Source organism: Pezoporus occidentalis, unplaced genomic scaffold (assembly GCF_034315485.1).
Source record: "Pezoporus occidentalis ecotype Australia unplaced genomic scaffold, CSIRO_AGI_Poc_V1 ctg27, whole genome shotgun sequence".
NCBI lineage: Eukaryota > Metazoa > Chordata > Aves > Psittaciformes > Psittacidae > Pezoporus > Pezoporus occidentalis.
Window position 1 is genome coordinate 1569002 of NW_026914611.1, and position 24448 is coordinate 1593449.

Below are 24448 nucleotides of genomic sequence, written 5' to 3' on the forward strand. Positions count from 1 at the left end.
TCAATTTTGATAAAAGTCAATTCAATTGGCAAAGTTGAAATAAATCCTTACTTTCTACACATATTGATAGCTATTCTCATGCTCACAAAAAAAAAAAAAAAAAAAGATAATTGAGTTACAATGGATAGATCTATGAAACTGATGACCACATGTTCTGTGATGGTCAAACAGGTGAAATACTCAGGTGAAATTCTTAGAAAAGCTAGGAAAAACAAGACAGAAAACAACACTACGCCTTTGTGCTAATTAATAGAAAGTGTAAGTTCTGTTAGCCCTTCCTTGTCCCTCCTCCAAAAAAACAATAGAGCTTGTAAAAGAAAATCAGCCACTCCAAAACTTATTAGGAGGATCACTAATCTAGGTGAATAGCTGTAATTACTAGTTTGTAATGTAGAGAACATATTGCTATTTAGAGGTGATATTTTACTAAATTTATGTTCAACTTTTACAAAGGTGGTGGGTGTCAAGGATATTATTCTACATTACATGGCAAATGTTTCATACAGAAAATCTCAGTAATTTCTAGAAGTTAACTTAAACACATAAACAAATACAAGTAAATTAACTTTTACAACAGTTTGCGGGACCTGAAATAAGCTGTGAACCTTTTCAACCCAAATCAGACACGGATATTTTTCATTATACTTAAACAAGAAAAGCAGTGTCCTCAGAGTTGTTGCATTAATCAGTTAAAATCATTCATGTCACAAAAATCTCTAGTGTTACAGAGTAAGAGAAGTGCACTGATAGCTTAGTAGTGTTTGCTAGCCTTTCTTGGTAATTGTTTAGTTTCTTTATTAAGAAAAACAGATGTTGGTTGCTAAATAATGTAATATGAATTACTTATATTTTTACGTCCACAGTCTCCATGAATTTATCATATAAGTGTTATACAAAATATGTGTTATTTACAGCACAAAAAAAAATTATAGCTTAAGAGAGGTGTCTGCGAAGAGTTCTTAGGAAATAACCTTTTATGCATATGTATTACATATATATGTACTATATATGATAAACATGTATTACATATATGTCTGTTGTGAAGATCTTGAAAAATAAGCCAATGAATATTTTAAGTGAAAACTTAATTCTAGTATAAACAGAATATGGACAGAAAAGTAACCAGTCAAAGGCTATGCTTTCATCACAAAGGGGAAATCTTAATATTTGTTATTGCACTTTCAAGGACATAAAGGCTGATAGAATAAAAAAAAAATAAATTCTATGAATTGGAGAAGCCCCTGGTCCTACAAGATCCTATGAGCACCAGATTATGCAAAGCCTGAAAAAGCCGCTGTCTGACAGAAGCCGAGGTAATTTTTGCAACACTTCCTTTAGATCTGTCCCTCTGCAACCTGAAACCTTGACTTCCCATAAGATTTCTCACACTTTCTGATGTAGCTACTAAATGAGAAAATTCTAATTCCAAACACAGCAAACTAAAGGGAACAGATTGAGCATGTCTCCTAAAAACATGTATACATTTTTCTTCTTAATTCCTGTTAAGCTTGGAGGACATGAGAAAGTAGTTTTTAAAATGTATCATCTGAATACCTATTCATAAATAGAATATTTCATATGTTACTTAAATACTTGACAACTGTAGTATTGATGACTAAAAGATCATTAAAAAAGGTAATAGCTAGTGTCATGACTAAAATATCCAGAGTAGGTATTAGTAGATAGATACTATATTAAATTTGATATGAAGAAATGCATGCAGGTATGTACATGTTCTTTTTTCCATGCATGTGAACTACCGCTGTTCATAATTTTGGTGGACACAAGAGGATACTCGCAAACAATTAAAACTATTAAAATATAATACAAAAATATGTTTTTCCTACAGAAATCTAATATCCAAATAAATATCATAGTTGCAGTATTCTTGTTCTGCAAGTCACACTGGAACTGTACTTCACCATTTTGACTCAGTGAGTCAATGACTAATATAGCTCTTCATTCTTCTGCGTGCTTCTTACGGATTAGGGGCACAACTTCCATTAATAGGAAAAGAAAGAAATCTAACAGGCATTTACAGAAATGTTTCTGAAAAATAAACATAAATACAAATACATAGCTAGAAAGTATTTGCTCTGTCAGAATAACACTATTTAGCAAATTAGTACTCAATCTGTACTTAATATAGGAAATTAGATATTTAGCATAGACAAATTTGAAATCGCTTTGTATGCAAACATTTAGAACTTAGAGTTTAAGTTGAATTTAGTTCATGGAAGTCAGTAGATCTCTCTTTTTGTGAATAACACTCATTCTTACCAAGAAAATATTTAACACTGCTATAACTGTGTCAGAAATCAAAGATAGAATGGGTATAAAATGCAGGCATAAGACTTTAACATATCTTATGAAGATTAAACTTCCTTTGGCAATACAAGAAGATGTTGACTCTTGTCTGTCATTAAAATTACAATTTTTTAAGTTCAGATTTTTCAAAACTACTGAAAAGGCAAATCAGCTGGAGAAAGCATAAAAAGTATGAGGCGTTCTTTTTTTTCTTTTCACACCTATTTTTTTTTTTAAATTTTCCTGCATTTCATCAAAATGGATGTAATTTCTGCCTATGTTTGAGGCTTCTTTCACTCAGTTGTCCCTGTGATGAACAAGGCATTATGAACTAGAGAAACTGATAAAGCTCAAAAAAAAATTATCACATGCATTCTGGTTTTATTCTCATAAGGTAGTAGTTCAGTGCATACCTGGTATGGTATATCCATATGGTATGGGTACTGGATATTTTTTGAGAGATTTCTGTATCAATGCACTTTATTTTAAAACCTGACAGGAGGTGCAGGCTGATCTGAAAGGCCAAAATAGAAAACTTGCAACGAAGAAGGTGGCATTCTATGTAAGCTTTTAGTGAATAAATTATTCAAAGGAAACTGAACCTCAAAAGTTACTGTTTTTTAAGCAAAATAAACCCCATGTTTTATTAATTGCTAGTGAAAATAGTTCTTTTACTTTCTTCCTTATAAATCATTTCCCATAGAGAGGTATTTTTCATCTGCACAATCCTACATCTTCTCTGTAAGCCTTTAGGCCCGATGGGATGGGATGGGACTGGAATGGAATGGAATAGAATGTGGAGTGGAATAAGGTCATCCCTTAGTGTCTTTTTCTCCAAAGTAGATGAATCCAGAGTCCTTAGATAACCAACTTTGTTACCCTCCTCTGGACACATATAAGGACCTCAACTTCCCTCTTAACTTGTGAGGCTCAGAACTGCACACATTACTCAAGGTAATGCTGCACCAATGCTAAATACAGTGGCATAATCACCTCTTTTGACTGGTCAAAAGCAACAACTGACATCTTCAAGAAGAATCACCATTCCCACAGGGTAAAATCCTATGCCAAGTTTTTTGTTTCCTTAAATTTAACACAAGTATAAATAGGAATGGGATGTGCCACAGCAATTTCTGCAGTCCACTCCAACACTCTGTTCTTTCCTTTAAGACACAAGTGGAAAAATGGAATTAAAGATAAGTGCTCTAAATAATTGAGCAGAGTATCTCGTAAATTTTTTACACTATGAGTCACTGCATTTGGATTATCTAACTTCTCAGTAAACACGGGATGTCAAAATTCATTTATGTCTGTTTTCCATAGAACAAGTAATTACAAAAATATGTATGTGTTTTTCAGGACTACTTCACAAGACTCTGAGTAAAGTAGTTAGAAATTAAATAGAAGTGAAGCCATTTTCATCACACAGATAAACAAGTGTGAGGTAGAAATACATTTTATAGAATACCATCCTCTCTGTAAGCTGCAGGAAAAGCCCTACAGCATTAAAGATACGTGGAGTACCGTGATGAGTTGACACTGGCTGGAAGCTAGGTACCCACTTAGCCACTCTATCACTCTCCTTTCTCATCTGGACAGAGGAGAGAAAATATAACAAAAGCCTCATGGGTCAAAATAAGGACAGTGAGAGATCACTCAGCAATTACTGTCATGGGCAAAAAAAGACTTGTTTTGGGAAATTTAGTCTAATTTATTGCTGATCAAATCAGAGTAAGATAATGAGAAATAAGAACAAATCTTAAAAAAAACCTTTTCCCCACCCCTCTCTTCTTCCCAGACTCAATTTCACTCCCAGCTTTTCTACCTCCTCCCCCAAAGTGGTGCAGAGGCATGGGCAATTGGGGTTGTAGTAAGCTCATAACATACTGTCGCTGTTTCTCCTTTCTCCTCAGGGATCAGTGTTGCAACCTCTCTTGTTCAACAACATCTCTGCCGGTGACATGGACAGTGGGATTGAGTGCATCCTCAGCAAGTTTGCCAAGGACACCAAGCTGTGCAGTTCAGTTGATACGCTGGAGGGAAGGAATGCCATCCAGAGGGACCTTGACACGCTTGTGAGGTGGGCTGATGTCAGCCTTACAAAGTTCAACCATGCCAAGTGCAGGGTCCTACACCTGGGTCGGAACAATCCCAGGCACAGCTACAGGCTGGGCAGAGAAGAGATTCAGAGCAGCCCTGCAGAAAAGGACTTGGGGGTGTTGGTCGATGAGAAAATGAACATGAGCCAGCTTCAGTGTGCGCTCGCAACCCAGAAAGCCAACTGCATCCTGGGCTGCATCAAAAGGAGCGTGACCAGCAGGTCGAAGGAGGTGATCCTGCCCCTCTACTCTGCTCTTGTGAGACCCCACTTGGAGTATTGTGTGAGTTCTGGTGTCCTCAACATAAGAAGGACATGGAACTGTTGGAACAAGTCCAGAGAAGGGCCACGAGGATGATGAGGGGACTGGAGCACCTCCCGTATGAAGATAGGCTGAGAAAGTTGGGTATGTTCAGCCTGGAGAAGAGAAGGCTGCGTGGAGACCTCCTAGCAGCCTTCCAGTATCTGAAGGGGGCCTATAGGGATGCTGGGGAGGGACTCTTCACTAGAGACTGTAGTGATAGGACAAGGGTTAAGGGGTTAAAACTTACACAGGGGAAGTTTAGGTTGGATATAAGGAAGACATTCTTTACTGTGAGAGTGGTGGGGCACTGGAATGGGTTGCCCAGGGAAGTTGTGAATGCTCCATCCCTTCCATCCCTGGCAGTGTTCAAGGCCAGGTTGGAGAGAGCCTTGGATGGCATGGTTACGTGTGAGGAGTCCCTGGCCATGGCAGGCGGGTTGGAACTAGATGATCTTAAGATTCTTTCTAACCCTAACCATTCTATGATTCTATGATTCTATGTTCCAGCTCATGCTGGTCCCACCCATTGGTAGACAGTTCTTTGTGAATTTCTCCAACATGGGTCCTTCCCATGAGCTGTAGTTCTACAAGAGCTGCTCCAGCATGGGTCCCTTCCACAAGGTGCAGTCCTTTCAGGAACAGACTGCTCCAGGTTGGTATCCCCCTGGTACAACAGGTCCTGAGCTTCAATCCACAGGGCCACAGGTCTTGCCCGGAGCTTATGGGGTCACAGCCTCTTTCAGGGAATGTCCACCTGCTCCAGAGTGGGGCTCTTCAGAGGCTGCAGGTGGATATCTGCTGCACTGTGAACCTCCATGGGCTGCAGGGGAAAAATCTGCATCATCGTGGCCTGCACCAAGAAATGCAGAGGCATTTCTGTTCAACACCTGGAGAACTACCTCTCCCTCCTTCTTCAGTGATCTTGATGCCAGTAGAATCGTTTTTCTCACATATTCACACTCAATACAGGTACTACAAGCTCAAAACAAGTACTGTATTACAGTGCTGGGCATAAGCTCAATCCTGGAAACAGGATGAGAGGATAAGGCAAAAAGCTGTTACCCTTTATCAGAAAATCTGTATTACGGAGATTTTCTGAAAAAAAAATTATATCTAATATATTTTAGAAGTATTAATGCAAATTTATTTTTCAGTATCAGGGATTTTCCTACACAGATGATGACATGTTTATAGTAAGCGTTATGCCAAGTGTCAATAAATTTCATTCCTTTCCTTGCTCTCCTTGAGTCCCTTCAAAGTGTCTCAGAGAAATGCCATCTGCTACAAAGTATAGCCTGAAAAATTCTGTACACAGATAGATGCCATTCCAGTTGTCTTTATTCAGGAGACAATTTCCAGAGGTGATGTAAAACAGATTTTGAACTAATTTCCAACTTAACTAGTCCTCAAATGCACTTATTTACCCTTTCTCTCTATGTTTATAAGTACAATAATTGATTCCATGTATTCTCATAATATAATCAAAAGGCTGAAATCACACACTGGAACTGAAGACATTTAGGGCTAATACTTCTTCAGAAAGAAAGCAGATAGAAGATGTAAGAGGACAAACCACTACAGTTTCCAAATCAAAGCAAAAATGGAATGAGTAGCTAAATGATTTCTCTTCTACAATTTATGAAATATTAAGAGCTTGAAACCATCAGCAGAATTTTGTTTAAGGCACTGTCAACCACAACCCTTTCAGGACAAAAATCATGCTGCCTTTCAGAATTAGTTTTTCATACCTCTTGCACTTGAAAGCTAGATCTCCAGAGTGCAGCTATTATCTCAGGTTAGTACAGAAGACTCCAGAAGCCAAGCACTATGAAAGCAGGGTAGGTTCATAAGTTACTCATGTTGTAACAATTCCACACCAAGTATTTAGGGAATTGATGTTTAATTCTCCCTGTGCTAGTTATTCCTCCTTTCTAAATAGGTGCTTGCACTTAATATGACATAGTAGCAGCTACCTGGCTTATCTCTTTCCCCAGTCAAATCAGGAATACATGTACAGTTCTGGACTAGATACCAATTTATGTGGGTGAAGGTACAATTCTGAAATCAGCTCTTATTTAAGCCAATAAAAACTTCCACTAAAATGGGACTTAATTAAATGCAAAGTAGAATTTACTATCAATAAAGCTGAATGCACACCAATACTCAGTCAGCCAAAGACTTCTAAATATGACTTTTATGCATAAAATATGTGTTTGAACAGGGTTTATCTCCAGGCAATCTCTTCCAATGTTTGATTACCTTTACAGTGATTTTAGCCTAATTACTAGGTGAAACTCTCCTGTTTCTATTTATGACCACACAATCTCATCCTGCCATTCTGTATCTTAGCAAAAAGTCAGTCTCCATCTTCTCAGTAACCTTGTCATTATGTACAGCAAGACAGCTCTTAGGTGTAAGCCTTACCTTCTAGGGGATAAACAAGTCCAGATCCCTCAGTTTCTCTTCAGAGGGCACATGTTGGACAATCCTTGTTGCCCTTCACTAGACTTGCTCTAATTTACCCAGACCTTTCTTGCATGTGGAGCGGGTGAAAAGAAACTACACACGGTATTCCACATAAAGCTATTGACTGTTAAGTAACTAACAATAATTGTATTCCTCAGATCAATCAGGGCCTTTTCAGTACAGCTGTTTTCTAGCCAGCCAGTCCCCAGCCTGGGATTAATCTGTCCCACATACAAGACTGCATTTGTCCTTGTTGAATTTCATGAGGTTCTTGATGACCTGTATTGGCACGTCTGTTGAATCTCTGTTTGGTGTCATTTGCAGACTTGAAAGGGTGTTTATTTCTACCTCCTCCTCCAGGTTAGTCACAAACATACCAATAAAGATAGGACCCCCAGAGAGACGCAGGGCAACCTCCAATTTTAACCACCCTCCAGCTACGGTACAATTACTTAATAGCTGCACTTGAGCCTTATAATTCATCAAGATTTTCGCTTCACAACAGATCATTCCACTGGGATGATATCTCTTCTTGAATATAAAAATGCTGTGAGAGATGGTGTGGAGAGCCTTGATAAAGTCATGATAAATTATACTGAGTGCTCTCCACTAATCTAATAATTTCATCAAAGAAGTCAGTTAGATTGTCCAAATATGTTCTACACTTTGTACATAGGTCATGGTTTAAGCCCAGCTGGCAACCCAGAACCACACAGCTGCTCACTCTCCCTACACACACACTTCCTCCACCCACTCCTGGGGGAATGGGGAGGAGAATTGAAAGAATGTAACTCCCATTGGTTGAGGCAAGACCAGTCCTGTAACTAAGGTATAACAGAAACCATTGCTGCTACCACCAATAATAATAATGATAAGGGAAATAACAAGGGATGAGAATACAACTGCTCACCACCCGCTGAATGATACCCAGCCCAACACGAGCAGCGATCTAGCCCTTCTGGGTAACTGCCCCCAGTTTATATACTGGGCATGACGTGCTGTGGTATGGAATACCTCTTTGGCTAGTTTGGGTCAGGTGTCCTGCTCGGCTTCCCCTCCTCCCTGGCAGAGCATGAGACTCAGAAAGACCTTGGTTAGAGTAAACATCACTTAGTAACAATTGAAAACATCGGTGTTATCAGCGCTGTTCCCAGGCTGAAAGTCAAAAACACAGATCTGTACCAGCTACTAAGAAGGAGAAAAATGATTGTTACTGCTGAACCCAGGACAACACATATGATATCTCTTGCATATATGTAGCTGGTGTGTTGGCCACAAAATTATATCAAAATTGTATCAGCTACCACCCTCAGTGCCCCACTCCCCCAAATGTGTATTTTCTGGTCCTATTAGCTTGAGTTCTCAAGAGAACCATGACTCAATCATCTCAACCCCTTTTGACCACTGGTATTTTGTCTCCTCCTGCTGTGCACAGGGTAAGAGGTCTCTTATGCACATGTATAGTGTAATTTATTTATTCCTTAATAATTGTTTTGGGTTTTATTGTTTATTTGTTTTGGTGTTTGGTTTTTTTTTTTTCATTAAATACATAAATAGAAAGGAATTTTATTTTGTTTTGCTTTGGTTTGTTCACTACTTTTAATCAACTTCTAATGTCATTAGAGAAATTATTGACGTTGCTGAACAGATTATACTGGACTATGAAGTAGAATGTATTTTCATGTTTGCAGTAAGACTGAGCAGGTAGAGCTACCTATTAGAATAAAAAATCATGTTTAGGCAGCCCTTGAATTTCAATGAAACATCTTTATAGAAAAAAAATTATATGTGGCCGTAAGTTATTTTAGTTTGAAATTAATGAAAACCAGTGTTTATAAGGTTCTTCTTTACATCATGGGAGAAAACCTGAAATTACTCTCCATAAGAAACCTCAAGAACTTAACCCTCTTTCCATCTCCCCCAACTATATTATTCATCCTATAATGCAACATTTCTCAGCTCTTACACCAATGGAACATGCACAGAACTTACTCTTTCCTACCTACACTTTCCATCAGCCAGCCAAACTTGGTAGGTTGGATACTGTGCTTCGCAAAGCTCATTACACAGAGGACTCAAAGTTCAAAGCCAACTCAACTTCATACTTGGATCTTTTAAAAAAAAATTGCTAACCTCTTCAATTTTTTTAAAAAACTAAGCTGCTAGGAGTTAAGAGGAAATGTTCTCTCACATATTAATAAGAAGTTAAAAAATACAAAGCAGAAACCAAGAAGTTGTTTGCTTCTTGCACAGAGGAGAGACATCAGAGTAGCCATAACAGGAATACTTCTGGTTGTGCTATTCATCTTATTCTCAAATGTTTTCAAAAAGGGCATATAGTGTAATGTGATAATTCAAAGTTACCTATCAGAGTAAAAGCTAAAACCAACTGCAAAGAATTACAAAACAGTCTTTCTATTCATTAAAAATTAGTCAAGAAAACATACAAAATTCAATCAAGATAAATACACAAAGTGATGCATGAGAACAATCCTTATTTGTAGGTACACATTGATGAATATAACACACTGCTATCTGAGTTATTCTAGACAGCTTATGAGCATGTAAACTTGATATCCTGTAGCATTAAAAAAAAAAACAACACACCCCCCCCCTAAAAAACAACAAAATAATCAGGATCAGAACATACAGGCAGCTGTATTTCTCTGGACTACCAGAGAAAGCTTCAGCCTAACCAACTCTTAAATACTGTTCTCGGTTGTACAGTTGAGAGTCATAATACTCAGGTAAGCAGTAGAACAGCTCATTCTCCCAGAGTTTTTTTTACATCAAGAGTTTTCATATGGTCTGTAAATAATTAAACCAATTTGTAGAATAAAAATGCACTATGGGCTATGAACACAAAGGCTGTAACTAGTAAAAAACAATGTTAAGCCCTGAAGCTAGTAAGTTGTAATGGTTTGTATCCAAACAATAAAATTCGTTTCCTCTTCAAAGGGGAACACCTTCTGGAAACAGTCAATACCTTGTATTGTAACCCCAAACAATTCCCGTATATGTTCTAGGAGAGTACTCACTAATACAAATAAAATCATACTTATTAGTATCCATTCTGTTTAATCATTAGAATAAGTGCTCAGACTAGAAGTCTGGCCATCTCCAGTTGACTAGTATAAAAATGTAGGTACGTATCTTACAGGTCAATGACACAGACTGGATATTGAGCTAAATAAATTATTGATCTAACACAGTCTGATTATGTATTTTACTTTTAAAAATCAACAGGCATGTTGAAGAGAAGAATCTGATTTTGAAGCCTATTCATACATTAATGGCATGTCTCAGAGAAGATGTGAAGCCTGGAGTATAGCTAATTTTATCCTGGGCTGGATCAAAAGAAACCTGGAGAGCAGGTCAAGAGAAGTGATTCTCCCCCTCTACTCTGCTCTTATGAGAATCCACCTGCAGTACTGCATCCTGCTCTGGAGTACTCAGTATAAGAAAGACATGGACCTGTAAGAGTGGAACCACAGGAAGGCCACAAAAATGAGCAGAGGGCTAGAACACGTCTCAGGTGAGGAAAGGCTGAGAGAGTTGGGGTCTCTAGAAGGGAAGGCTCCAGTGAGACCTTGTGTGACCTTTCAGTACTTAGAGGAAAGTTATGAGAAAGATGGAGACAGACTTTTTAGCAGAGCCTGTTATGAGATCACAAGGGATGTTGGCTTTAATTAAACTATATGATTTTTTATGTGATGATGGTGCTAAACACAGAATCAGATTGCCTAGAGAGGTGGCAGATGCCCCATCCCTGGAAATACTCAGGATAAGTTTGAATGGGGCTGTGAGCCGTTTGATCTAGTTGAAGATGTTCCTGCTGACTGTGGGGGGTTGTACTACATGGCTTTTAAAGATGACTTCCAACCCAAACTATTCTATGATTCTTTGATTCCTTCTCATTTAGGAATACACATCTCTGCTGTACTTCTGTATGGAACTTAAGTCATGCAAACAAAACACCGATGCCTTCTTACAAGTTTCATTACTGTGAAGGAGAAATCATCTCCAGAAAGAGGCAAAAGTGATAAGGACAGGATCCTTCTGCTAGCAGCATGCTTACAAAAAGAACTTTCTCCTTGAAATATGTTTCTCAGGGGAAAGATAGATTGTTCACATCACATTGATCTCTGGAGGTTTTTTTTTTCTTTTTTATTTTGCTTCAATTGCATAATTAAGATACTAAATCTCATTTTAAAAACAGAGGAACATATACACTCAATGTCAACCAAGTAATACTATGTAACTCAACTCTGCACCACAGACCAGATCTATGCTTTTCCTGAGATTGTATTTACCAGCATAAAATATACAGCATTATCTCTCTCTAAGAATCTGGAAATAATGTGATTTATCTTATTTTCTCCTTCTTTCCTAGTTCTCCTGGAACACAGACTAAGGTTGTGTTTTGCTGATTTTGCTACTGACACAAAATGTCCTACCTTTTCTTTCAGATTCTCTCACATAACACAGATAGGAGCATTAGAGATTAAAGACCAGAACGTTTTACAGTTATCTTGCCCTAGGTGAAAATCCTTACAACTGCTTTATTCATGAGTGCTCAAACCAGAAATTCAAAAAACAGACAAGCAGGAAGAAGAAGGGGTTAGTCTTGCAAAACAGAAAGATTGAGCAAAGGTAAGAGTTCCTTATAATTATAGCTTATGATCAAAACATGCTAAACACTGAATTTTAAGAGACTGAAAACAGTGCTTTTGTGAATAATGTACTTGAGAGGTTGTCAGTTTGCTTATCAAAAAATGCTTTTTTCTTTATAAGCTCAGTGCTAAGAATGAAACATTATTATTATCTGTGAGGCAGGATTACCTAGTAAAAAAGTTTCAAGGTTTGTATTACAACATTATGCTTTAACACAAGATTCAGAAATATTGAATATCTATAGGTGACAGTTACAACAAAAAAGGAATGAAATGCTTCAAATAACTTGCACCTTTCCTGCCCTGCAGTTTAGGTAGCAAAACTGAATGAAGAAACTGAATGCATAAACAGGGACATGTTGTAAATTATTTTCCTAACTGATAAGAGTTTTTCCATGTAATTATAGTAGAAATGTATTATTATAGAAGAACAAAAAGTAAAATCTACAAAATATACTTCTAAAAAATTTAAGAAAATTAAATGTAGTATTTTAAACCAAACACTTTCTTTTTAGTTGTAATATCTAGCCTAATTGTAAGTTTCATACACCTTTTCCCATTAACAAAGCTGTCTTAGGAGAGCTTTAAACCAAACCACTTATTTCTGTAACACATTTTCCTTTAGTTTTGTCTATTTGTCTCTTTGTGGCTGAATTGCAGAACAGATCACTGATGTTGGCGAAGTAACAACCATTCTCAGGAAAAGAAGTGAGAGATTTAGTGATTTGCTGCTCCTAAAGAACAGGTGCCTTTCTACTGGATTCTCTCCTTCAGGCTGTGTTCTTATGCAAATTCCTTTAACTAGCATCACTGCTTGTCTGAATAGAAGAAACTAGTGGATTCACTGATCTGGCAGACAGCTAATCCAGGTAAGGGAAAAGCAAAAAAGCTAATTGTTTGTTAGTTTAAAAATCAACAACCCGATTCAGCTGTATGATATATCAGAAGAAGAATATAGATAGGAGTTTAAACAATGTCATCATCTTTCCACTAATGAGCCACTGCATTACCTCACTGGTCTCATGGAAAGGAAAATAAGAAAAATAAATTTTTTAAAAAGTGATAGAGGCACAAATAACTAGCATGTTATGCCTTTAAGATTACCTTCCAGGCATGCAGATCTCTAATGCAGCTATTGTTAACATCAGTTATCATCTAGATTAATTAGTTTGACTGTACCAATTTACATTTTAGAAAGGTTTAGAGTAGCAAGCACATACATTTCTTCCTGCTACATCCAGATCCTTTAATATTGGGACACACTTACCCAACCCCCGTATGCTAATAATCAGAGATCAGGGTGATTTCCCTAAGATAGGTGCTTGTATGTTTCTGAGCAGTCTTTTGCACACAAAGTTCACCTAATCCTAAACATCTTCTATGAGATAAAATATTATGGGTACAAAAAGTAAATATCTTAGGGTGATATACATTATTTTATACAATGTATTGATAAGCTTGGAAAGAAAGCTTGTTTACTGGTCACATATAGCTTTCTTCAGTTAACAAAGACATTTTAAACATAATCAATGAACAGAATTCAAATGCCCAGATGCAGTACATGCATTAACATTTCTCCTTTAGAAACACTATTCTTAATTTCTCCAAATGCCTTTTTCTTTGGTATTTGTTTTTTTATTGTAATTGTCTTAAATGGTAGGAAATAAAAGTTGTAATTCAGTTGAAATTCATTTCAAGTTCAAGTGGCCTCACAATATTTCCTTTGGTTAGGAAGCCAGTCTGCCATAAAAAGATAGTTTAAAATGAATTAGCAACTGAGGTTTCAATAAGAAGAAACCACTTGGATAATCAATAACCATTCATAGTCAGTCCAAGGCAGGGCTGCTTTTTTTTTTCTCCTGCTGACTTTTGTTTTTTTACTTTTAATGTTACTTCAAAACATGAATTCTACAAGGATTCAACTTCAATTGAAAAAACATCCTGGTGCCTACAATAATTGAGGGAAACTGACATCTGTATTATAGAATCATAGAACAGTTAAGATTGAAAAGGACCTAAAGATCACCTACTTCCAAACCCTTGACACGAGCAGGGACACCTCACACTAAACCATGTTACCCAACTCTCTGTCCAACCCAGGCTTGAACATCGTGCCAGAGATGGAGCATTCACAATCTCCCTGGGCAACCCATTCCAGTGCCTCATCACCCTCACAGTAAAGAACTTCCTTCTTATATCCAATCTAAACTTTCCCTAAGTTTTAACCCATTATCCCTTGTCCTACCACTACAGTCTCTAATGAAGAGTACCTCCCCAGCACCTTTATAGGTCCCCTTCAGATATTGGAAGGCTGCTATGAGGTCTCAATGCAGCCTTCTTTTCTCCAGGCTGAACAGCTCCAACTTTCTCAGCCTATCCTCATACGGGAAGTGCTTCAGTCCCCTGATCATCCTTGTGGCCCTTCTCTGGACTTGTTCCAACAGTTCCATGTCTTTGTTATGTTGAGGACACCAGAACTGTAACACAGTACTCTAAGGGAGATCTCAAGAGAGCAGAGTGGAGGGGCAGGATCACCTCCTTCAACCTGCTGGTCAAGCTCCTTTTAATGCAGCCCAGGATACAGTTGGCTTTCTGGGCTGACAGTGTACACTGAAGCTGGCTCATGTTAAGTTTCTCATCAACCAACACCCTCAGTCCTCCACAGGACTGCTCTAAATATCTTCTCTGCCCAGCCTGTAGCTGTGCCTGCATTGCTCCAAATCAGGTGTAGGACCTTGCTGTTGACATGGTTAAACTTTATAAGGTTGGTGTCAGCCCACCTCACAAGCATGCCAGGGTCCCTCTGGATGGCATTCCTTTCCTCCAGCGTATTAACGAACCACACAGCTTGATGTCAATGGGAAAGTCCCCAATAGCTTTCGGAGGGCGCCCAGGTTGTCCTTTGTCTGTCTTTTATTCACAATGTAACTGTAGAATCCCTTCCTGTTATCTTTCACATCCCTAGCCAAGTTTAATTCTAACTGGGTCTTAGCTTTCCTAACCTTGTCCCTAGCTTCCTGGACTACTTTCCTGTATTCTTCCCAGGCCTCCTGTCCTTGCTTCCACCTTTTATAAGCCTCTTATTTCCCCTCTAAGTTTCCTCAGCAGCTCCTTATCCATCCAAGTAAGTCTCCTGCCCCTCCTGCTACAATTCCTTCTAGCCAGGACACAACATTCCTGAGTTTGTTGTAGGTGATCCTTGAATATCAACCAACAGTCTTGGGTCCCCCTGCCCTCTAGGCCTATATCCCATGGAACCTTACTAAGCAGGTTTCTGAAGAAGCCAAAGTCTGCTCTTTTGAAGTCCAGGGCAGTGGGCTTGCTGCACGCTCTTCTCACTGTCCTGAGGAACTCAAGCTCGACCATCTCATGATTGCTACAACCAAGGCTGCCCTGCAGCATTACATTTCCAAAGAGCCCTTCCCTGTTGCTGAGCATGCGGTGAAGCATGGCACCTCTCCTTGTCAACTCTGTTTCTTGCAGAAGGAATTTGTTTTCCACACAATCAAGGAACCTCCTGTATTGCTTGTGCCGGGCTGTACCATCCCTCCAACAGTTATCAGGGTGTTTGAAGTCCTCTGTAAGGACAAGGGCCTGTGAGCATGAGGCTGTTCCTATCTCCCTCTAGAAGCTTCACCCACAGAGTCCTCTTGATCAGGCAGTCTGTAACAGATCCCCACAGTAATGTCTCCCATCACTGTTCTCCCTTTAACCCTGACCCACAAACTCTCTGTTAACTGATCACCTGTCCCCAGACAGAGTTCCATAACTGATCACCTATCCCCAGACAGAGTTCCATACTCTCTAGCCTATCCCTAACATAAATAGCAACTCCCCTCCCCATCTGCCAGGCCTGTCTTTTCTAAAGAACCTGTAGCCTTCCATTCCAACAGTCCAGTCACAGGAGCCATCCCAACATGTTTCTGTGATACCTATTATAACATACCCCTGTATATGTGCCCCATCTCTAATTCCTCTTGTTTGTTCCCCATACTATGGGTTTTTGTATAGCGGCATCTGAGCCGAGCTCCAAATGAAGCCGGCTCATTGGCTGGAGCAGTTGAAATATCTCTACATCTCTCCGAACATTTATTGTAGGAGCTGGCAACTGACTGGGAGTGTTGGGATGGAATGATACCTCCTTCCCCCAACACATATAGTTTAAAGCTTTCTTAAACAGCCTGGCAAGCCTCCTACAAAACAACTTTTCTCCTTCATTGTCAGATCAGTTCCACCAGCCTGCAGGAGACCTTCCCTGCCATATAGAGTCCCATGTTCTAAATACCCAAACCTGATTATGGCGCCACTGTTCTAACCATTTATTAACCTGCCTTGCCTTTTAAGGTCCTCCCCTTTATCCTGGAGAATTGATGAAAAGACTATCTGAGCTCCAGAAGCCCTAACCACCTCTCCCAGGGTTCTGTAGTCCTTCTTAATGTTCTCCAGACTACTGCTATCTATATCACTAGCACCCACATGGACGACTAGAAGTGGGTAATAGTGGGACTTACTAGAGCAGGCAGCCTCTCTTCAACAACCCTGATCCTTGCCCCTGGTAGGTAACACACCTCCCTTGAGACTGGGTCAGGTTGACAGATGGGTGCCTCTGTTCCTTTCAAAGTAGAGTCCCCTACTACTATGACCCTTTGCTTTTTTCTGGCACCACCAGTAGTGATCTTTACTGGTGCATCAGCCGGTTGTTTATGTGGCAAGGTGTGTGTTTCCTCTTTAGCCTCCTACAGAACTTCAAAGTGGTTCTGGGTGGGGACATCAAATTTAGGAGGAAGCCCCTTGCTTTTAATTGTACTTTTCCTCATTTTTATCTTGTGGTTCTTCTTTGTTACTATTTCCCAGCTTCCTGGGTTAATGCCCTTCTTCTTTCCTGCATGAGCTGTGATGGACGCTTAAGGCTCTTGCACAGTTTCGACCTGGAGCAAGCAGTCCTGCTTCCTCTCAGCTTCACTGATGTCTTTTGGCCCACTGACAGTGTCCAGCAGCTCAGCCCGTGCTGCAGGAGGACCTCCACCAGGGCACACGGAGAGCAGCCCTACCCATTGTGCACCCTGTTGTCACATATGAATCATCTACACTTGTATCAAGACCGCATTTTGAGCCTGAATCCTTTTTTTGAGCTGTTACTGTTATGTATGCATAAAAAAAAAAAAAAGATAAATAAAGATTAAGCTACAACACAGGCCAACTGTCCTGGGTTCAGCAGTAGCAGTCATTTTCCTCCTTTGTGGTATCTGGTGCAGTGCTGTGTTTTGACTTCCAGCCTGGGAACAGTGCTGGTGATACCGATGTTTTCAGTTGTTGCTAAGTGATGTTTACCCTGACCAAGGACTTGACCCCTCCCCTGACCCCCTGCCAGGGAGGAGGAGAAGCCAGGAGGAAGCAGAGACGGGATGCCTGACCCGGGCTAGCCAAAGAGGTATTCCATACCACAGCACGTCATGCCTGGGGGGGGGGGGGGGGGGGGGGGGGGGGGGGGGGTAAATGGGAGTTACCCAGAAGGACACAGGCTTCCGGGTGGGACTCGTTTCTTGGCTGGTGGTATTGTATTCTCTTCCCTTGTTATTTTCTCTTATCATTGTTGTCATTGGTGGTAGCGGTGGTGATTTGTGTTGTACATTTGTTGCTGCGCTGTTCTTGTCTCAACCTGTGGGAGTTGCACTCTTTCGATCCTCCTCCCCGTTCCTCCAGGAGCGGGGATGGGGAGAGGTCCAGGGCGTGGGGGGGCCTCAATTGCTCTCAGCCCGGCAGCACTCACTGGGAGTGAGCAAACAAGCTGACTGGCTAGGGTTTAAACCACGACACCAACATAGCATTCAAGTATTTGATGATACTTAAAAATGAATGAAAAGGATCAGCTGAGACGCAGAAAAATGTTACCAGAATGTCATCCAAAAGGCTACAGCTTATCTAATAAAAATCAGTGCATCTTAAAGTTATCCCAAAAGATGAATAGTCATGAACAACCAATATACAAAAATGAAGAAAAAAAAAAAAGAGCCAAGACTAAAAAATGTGTGAGTATACTTATATGCAGTGCAATCTGCTTGTGCCCGCATTACTTATATGAATCCTACCATGAAACTCTTCAGACAATTGATTTGGTTTCAGGTCCCTGTTGAGAACTCAGTCTTTAAAATAAAATACATACTACTATAACTCATGACAAGAATCAGGTGTCTTGAATTATTTTGAATTGTTCTTAAACATGTAAACAGAGTACGCAAAGCAGAAGAAATACTGATGTTAAAATCAAGCCTATATTATTTTAGTTGTTTCTCAAGTGTTCACCTGAATTTGAGCCTTAAAAGTTTATAATATATACTGCACTGTAATCTTCTATTTATCATTGTTATGACCTGTGAAACACATCATATTAAAAATTGTGGCCTTGTCAGGAAAGACATTTACATTTTAACTTTTCAAAGCAGGAAGCAAAAGCAAAATCTTCTTCAAAGCATCTTGCTGAAATGAATGCTACAAATAAAAATATGCATCAGTGGGGCAAGGAAAGATGTGGAAAGGAGGAGCAAGTAATTTATAGACCATCAGCATTTTCTTAGATGTTAATTAAAACCATAACAAACACTTCATATATATATATGGAAAGGCTCATACTTCAATGCTGCAAAGACTACCCCTTCAATAATCTATACCTGATATTAACCACTTCTGGGTTGGAGCAATCCCAGGCACAGCTACAGGTTGGGCAGAGAAGAGATTCAGAGCAGCCCTGCAGAAAAGGACTTGGGAGTGTTGGTCGATGAGAAAATGAACATTGGCCAGCAGGGTGCGCTCGCAGCCCAGAAAGCCAACTGTATCCTGGGCTGCATCGAGAGGAGCGTGACCAGCAGGTCGAAGGAGGTGATCCTGCCCCTCTACTCTGCTCTTGTGAGACCCCACTTGGAGTATTGTGTGCAGTTCTGGTGTCCTCAACATAAGAAGGACATGGAACTGTTGGAACAAGTCCAGAGGAGGGCCACGAGGATGATCAGGGAATTGGAACACTTCCCATATGAAGACAGGCTGAGAAAGTTGGGGCTGTTCAGCCTGGAGAAGAGAAGGCTGCGTGGAGACCTCATAGAAGCCTTCCAGTATCTGAAGGGGGGGCTGTAAGGATGCTGGGGAGGGACACTTCACGAGGGACTGTAGTGATAGGACAAGGGGTAATGGGTTAAAACTTAAACAGAGGACGTTTAGATAGGATATAAGGAAGAAGTTCTTTACTGTGAGGGTGGTGAGGCACTGGAATGGGTTGCCCAAGGAAGTTGTGAATGCTCCATCCCTGGCAGTGCTCAAGGCCAGGTTGGAGAGAGCCTTCGGTGGCACGGTTACGTGTGAGGTGTCCCTGGCCATGGCAGGCGGGTTGGAACTAGATGATCTTAAGGTCCTTTCCAACCCTAACTATTCTATGAGTCTATGATTCTAAATGTGACAATGTGACATTTTTTTGTATCATTAATCTAACCAAATCCAGTGGGGAAATTCTGGGGCTCAACATTAGACTGCAAAACTGGAAGTTATGTCAAGCATGTCTATGACACTGTTCTAGGTATTCAAATAGTCTTTCACAATCTATTCTGATACAACCCAGCAAGTGCAGCCATGCATTTTACGAGGAGGATAAGACCTACCATGCCAATGGAAAAGTTTGGAGGAATCTCCTTAACCATTATTCAGACACAGGATGATTTTGAGTTTCTTGTACTCTGAAACAATTGCAATTCTAATAATAATGCAATGCTAATAATAATAATAGTAGTAGTAGTAGTAACAGTAATAAGAAGTTGTACTCTTGGCTTACAGAATCAAAAATGGTTTTAGCCTCCTACTGCCATAAAGCCAGGCAGCTAATACCAGTATCTTGGCAAATGTTGGGATATTGTCTTACAAGCACATTTGTTGCACCCTACTGATCTTTTTTGAAGAAAGAGTAAAAAGGCAGTCAGGAAACTGTTTTCATCTTCAGCATATTCAGTGCTAATCACGGCAGTCTCTAGCTGATTGACTGTCATATCCAGCCATATGGTTGAATAGTTCAGCCTTGGATCTGTTTTATAGAGTAGATATTTAAGTGCTGTTGCCTAGGCTTTGGGACTGGAAAGCTTATCTTGAAGTCCACTTTGTCCATTAGTTTTTTATTAATAAAACATTTCAAAAAATTAATAAATCAGAACTAATTATTGATGTTGACCAAGGCTCATTGAATGTCTACTTGAGATCCATATGTAATTTTAAATTATATTTCATTTTAGTTATTTATGAAATTATAACCAAATAAAACAGATGAAACAAGTATATAACGGCATTACTGATTTGGTTTTTCTTTTTAATATTTTCAGTGGATGATTAGGTAATAATAATTTGGAAAATATTTTATACAACGTCACTTTCTTGGTTGTTACATAGTCTGCTTCATCATACAGCAGCTGTGAGCTGCTGGAATAAGTCAGCTAATCCACCCTAGCCTCACCAATTTATTTCTTCGTTTTTAGGTATGGAGTTGAAATCCTCTTGTGAAATTCATGAACCTCAATTGGGGATGAAGAATAAAAGTGTTTGTGAAGGCAACCTAAGTATTTGGCATCTGGAATCAGCCTAGAATTTAATTTTGATAGAATTAATTTCTTAAGGGAGTCATTCCATGCTATGCATACTCTTACAAAAAAAACTAAAATATTGCATTCTCATCTGTTCATGTATGTGAATGCATCCACAAATGACCATATAAACACATAAGAATTGGGTCCTCTGTGAAAATCTTTCCCATTACTGTTTCTTTGGAACATCTGCTAGCAAGACTGGGAAGGAATGCAGATGACAACTGACCTTTTTTGGTTAATGTACTCGCCCTTATAAATTTGTGCTTTCAGATACTGGGGGGTAGAGTCCAAAATTTTTGCCTTCCTTTCCTCTTGACTTGACCTTGAAATATGTCTGGTAAAATCTCCTAGAAGGAAAAAAATCCAGGTTTCCTCATTCCAATGTGAATTTTTCTTCCAAATAAAACATTGAATTCTGTAGATTTTTTTTGGTTGGATGAAGGGTTTTGTTACTGCTTTTAAACCCAATAACAGAGGGATCTCTTTAGGCCCTGAATTCTTATGCAAAATGCTCAGCATTATGGTCTATGTATCAGTCATGTATTTGTAGCTTTTACACAGGCTGTAATGCTAAAACATTTTTTTCAGAATTAAGCAATACTAATGTTCTTTCAAAACCAAACACCATATATATACATATATATATATATAGGCATCAGGTTATCAATCTGTATTTAATAAGTACAGCAATTCATTGACTACTTATATCCCATCTATTTCACAAGAGAGACACTGGGATGCGAAACACTTAAATACAATCATGATGATTTGTTCTGTTAAAAAGAAACATGTTTAGGCATGGCTTGTGTCTGTACAGATATTTCACTGTTGAGGTTTTATTTGGGGAATGAAAAATATCTCTCTCCTCATTGATTAAACAGTCTTTTAGATTTGAGTGGCAAGTAGGTGGTGAGCTATCTGTGTGTGCTGATTTGCCTGCTTACCACAACTGCCTTCAAATTGAAGAGGGTCTTTCTGAGATGAGAATTGTTTATTATTCCTGCTATTTGGAACTAGAATTTTAACATGTTGTTCAAATGAGTGTGAGGAAACATGAATTTTTTTCATTGTTTTGATTATGAGATTTTATAAATGGCCAAAGTGGATACAACAGTTATTGACTGGGTGTATACCAAATTACTGAAGAGGAGCCTTGACAGATTTTCATGCTGTCTACAGTACTCCTAGGTTGAGTAGGAGTCCTTTTACTATCATGGTACGTACAGAAATTTTATATTATAGAAGAAACTCATCAACACAAATGTGTGCATTAGTCATACTTGAGTAAATCAGAGTAAGAAAGTACAATCAAAAATGGCTTCTTTGAAACCAAGATGGAACCTAGGCATTTCACTGTCCCATCTGTGGTACACAAATTCCAAATAACTGAGCTTTAAAATCCCTGTTGAGCTACTGCCTGCTGTTGGTGGTTCCCCCATCTCTTCACATACCATTAAAACTTCTGTTAGCAAGTTCTCAACTGAAAATGTTCATGTGTTTCTTTATCACAATATCCTTCTGTGGAGCTTTATCCAGGAGCTCTTTCTGTATCACTCGTAACTTGAGTGGTCTGTATGTGACATTATCAGAGAATCTAAGCAATATTCCATTATTCAATTAGTAGGAATAGAATCTTTTCTGAAAGACAATATTTCCTTCACTGATAACTTTGCTACTTCCCTGTTGAAAACCTGCTTCCTGTCTGTTGCTGCCGCTGGATTATCTTGTTCATAAAAACCGTGTATTCATCTTAAAACATTATGCCTATTCTGTCTAAATCCTTACTCTGTCTAAAAAATACTTACCTCACTTTTCTCCTTGTGCTCATATCTTTGTATTATGGGGTTATTCAGGAGACTATTCATGTTATCAAAACAGCAAATACAGCAAATGCATCTCTGACCAGCAGATAAGAACAATCAGTTTTCCTTACTGATTTATGAATGAGGCAATGGTCTGACTGTGGTGAAATCCAGCTCTCTGAGCCCTGCATCTTACGTCTTACTTATGGCAGTATATCCATATTAAGGATGAAATATCCCATGTCAAAAATAGACTGGTTAAGGAGATCAGTTGATCTTGTTCATGCAGAGATCTTTCTGACTTAATACAGTTTCTCACTGTAGGTTCTGACTTTTATTAAAGTTGGGGTTTTGTGTATTTTTTTTTTTCTTGCTTGGGGGGGGAGGCAGGCGTTGACCTGCAGAACAAAAGTAAAAGATCTTGCTAATGGAAAGAAAACAGGACAAAGTCATGGAACCACAGAATCAGAGAACAGTCCAGGTTGTAAAGGATCTTGAATGATAATCTTGTTCAACCTTTCATGGGAAAGGGAGCCTAAACGAGATTATCTAGCGCCTTGTCCAATTGCATATTGAATATCTTCAGTGGTGGCAACTCAATCATGTCCCTGGGGATGTTGTTCCAGTGACTGATGGTTCTCACTCAGATTGTTTCTTATACCAAGACTAATTTTCTCTCAGTGCAGTTTGTACCCTTTTCTCCTTGTCTTTTCCACATGGGTCCTTGTGAAAAGAGAGCCTTCATCCTTTCTGTAGATGCCCTTCGAGTACTAGAATACTGTGGTCAGCCCTGAGACTTCTATTCTGCAGGGAAAAAAGACCTAACTCCTTTAGTCTTTCTTTGTAGGGATTCACTCCAGTCTGCGATCATCTTTGTGGCTCTCCTTTTGTCCCTCTCCAGTCTGTCTGCAGAACTGCGGGGACCAGAACTGGACACCATATTCTGGAAGCATCATGACAAGCACTGAATAGATCAGGATGATAACTTTCTCCCTGTGTTAATAACACTTCTGCAGATGCAACCCAGGATCTTATTTGCCTTCATTGCTGCAGTGGTGCACCATGTTCTGCAGGCTGTTCACCAAGACCACCAGGGCTTTTTCAGCAAGCTGCTTCTTAGCCACATAGATCCTTAGCTAGTACTTGGCTCTTTGGTTATGTTGTCCCAGCTGGAGGACTTTGCACTTGTCTTTGTTAAACTTCATACTGTTCTTCCTATCCTGATCTTACAGCTTGTTCGTGTACCTGTGTAAAATACCTCTCCTTTCTGATGTGTCCACCTAACCACACAGTTTAATGCCAAAAAACTTGGTGAGGGTACTTTCAATACTGTTATCTAGGTCATTTGATCACCACCCTCTAAGAGCAGCCTGTGAACCAATCTCCTATCCATAACACAGAGTACCTATTCAATCTGTATCTTGCCAGTTTGTCCAGGAGAAGGTCTGTGGGAAACAGTGTCAAACACTCTGCTGAAGTCAAGGCAAATGACATCCACTGTTCTCCCAATGTTAACAAAAGATGTTTTATTGTAGAAGATGATCTGGTTAGTCAGTCCTTATTTGCCTTTGGAAAACCTATACTGGCTTTTCCCAATCACTGTTTCATTTGGTTTGCAATAGTATATAGGAGAACTTGTTCCATTACTTTCTCAGGCATTGACGTAAGGGTAAAGGACCTATAGCTTCCTGAGTCCTCTTTTGGGTCCGTCTTGTAGATGGGTGTGACACAAAGCTCCAGTTCTTTCTGTTTGTTGCCCATACCATGTTCATTGGTCTACATGCACCTAGGTGCCTGGACTCAGGGCTCTTGCCTTTGGAAAAGGTTGGGAATCATTCTTCATTACTCTGGTAGGCATGCTTACCCACCATCTTACATATGAATATGCAGGTGTTACAGTTTTGGACCCTATCTCCCAAGTTCATTAATTAGAGGAAAAATCTATTCTGAAGCTTTTGCATAGAGCAAAACACATATGGACAAGTGTGATCACTACAGAACTTACCTACAATTTTTCATTAACGTAGTAGTGTTAATCATTGCTTAAAACTGTACAGTATAATGGGTTGAATTCATCCCATATGCTTTAGAATCAACAAAGGTAAGATTGATCGGTGCAATGGTGAGTCTTCACTAAGTGAGTAATGTGAGTTAAAAGTAATCATTGTGGTATTTCTGTCATC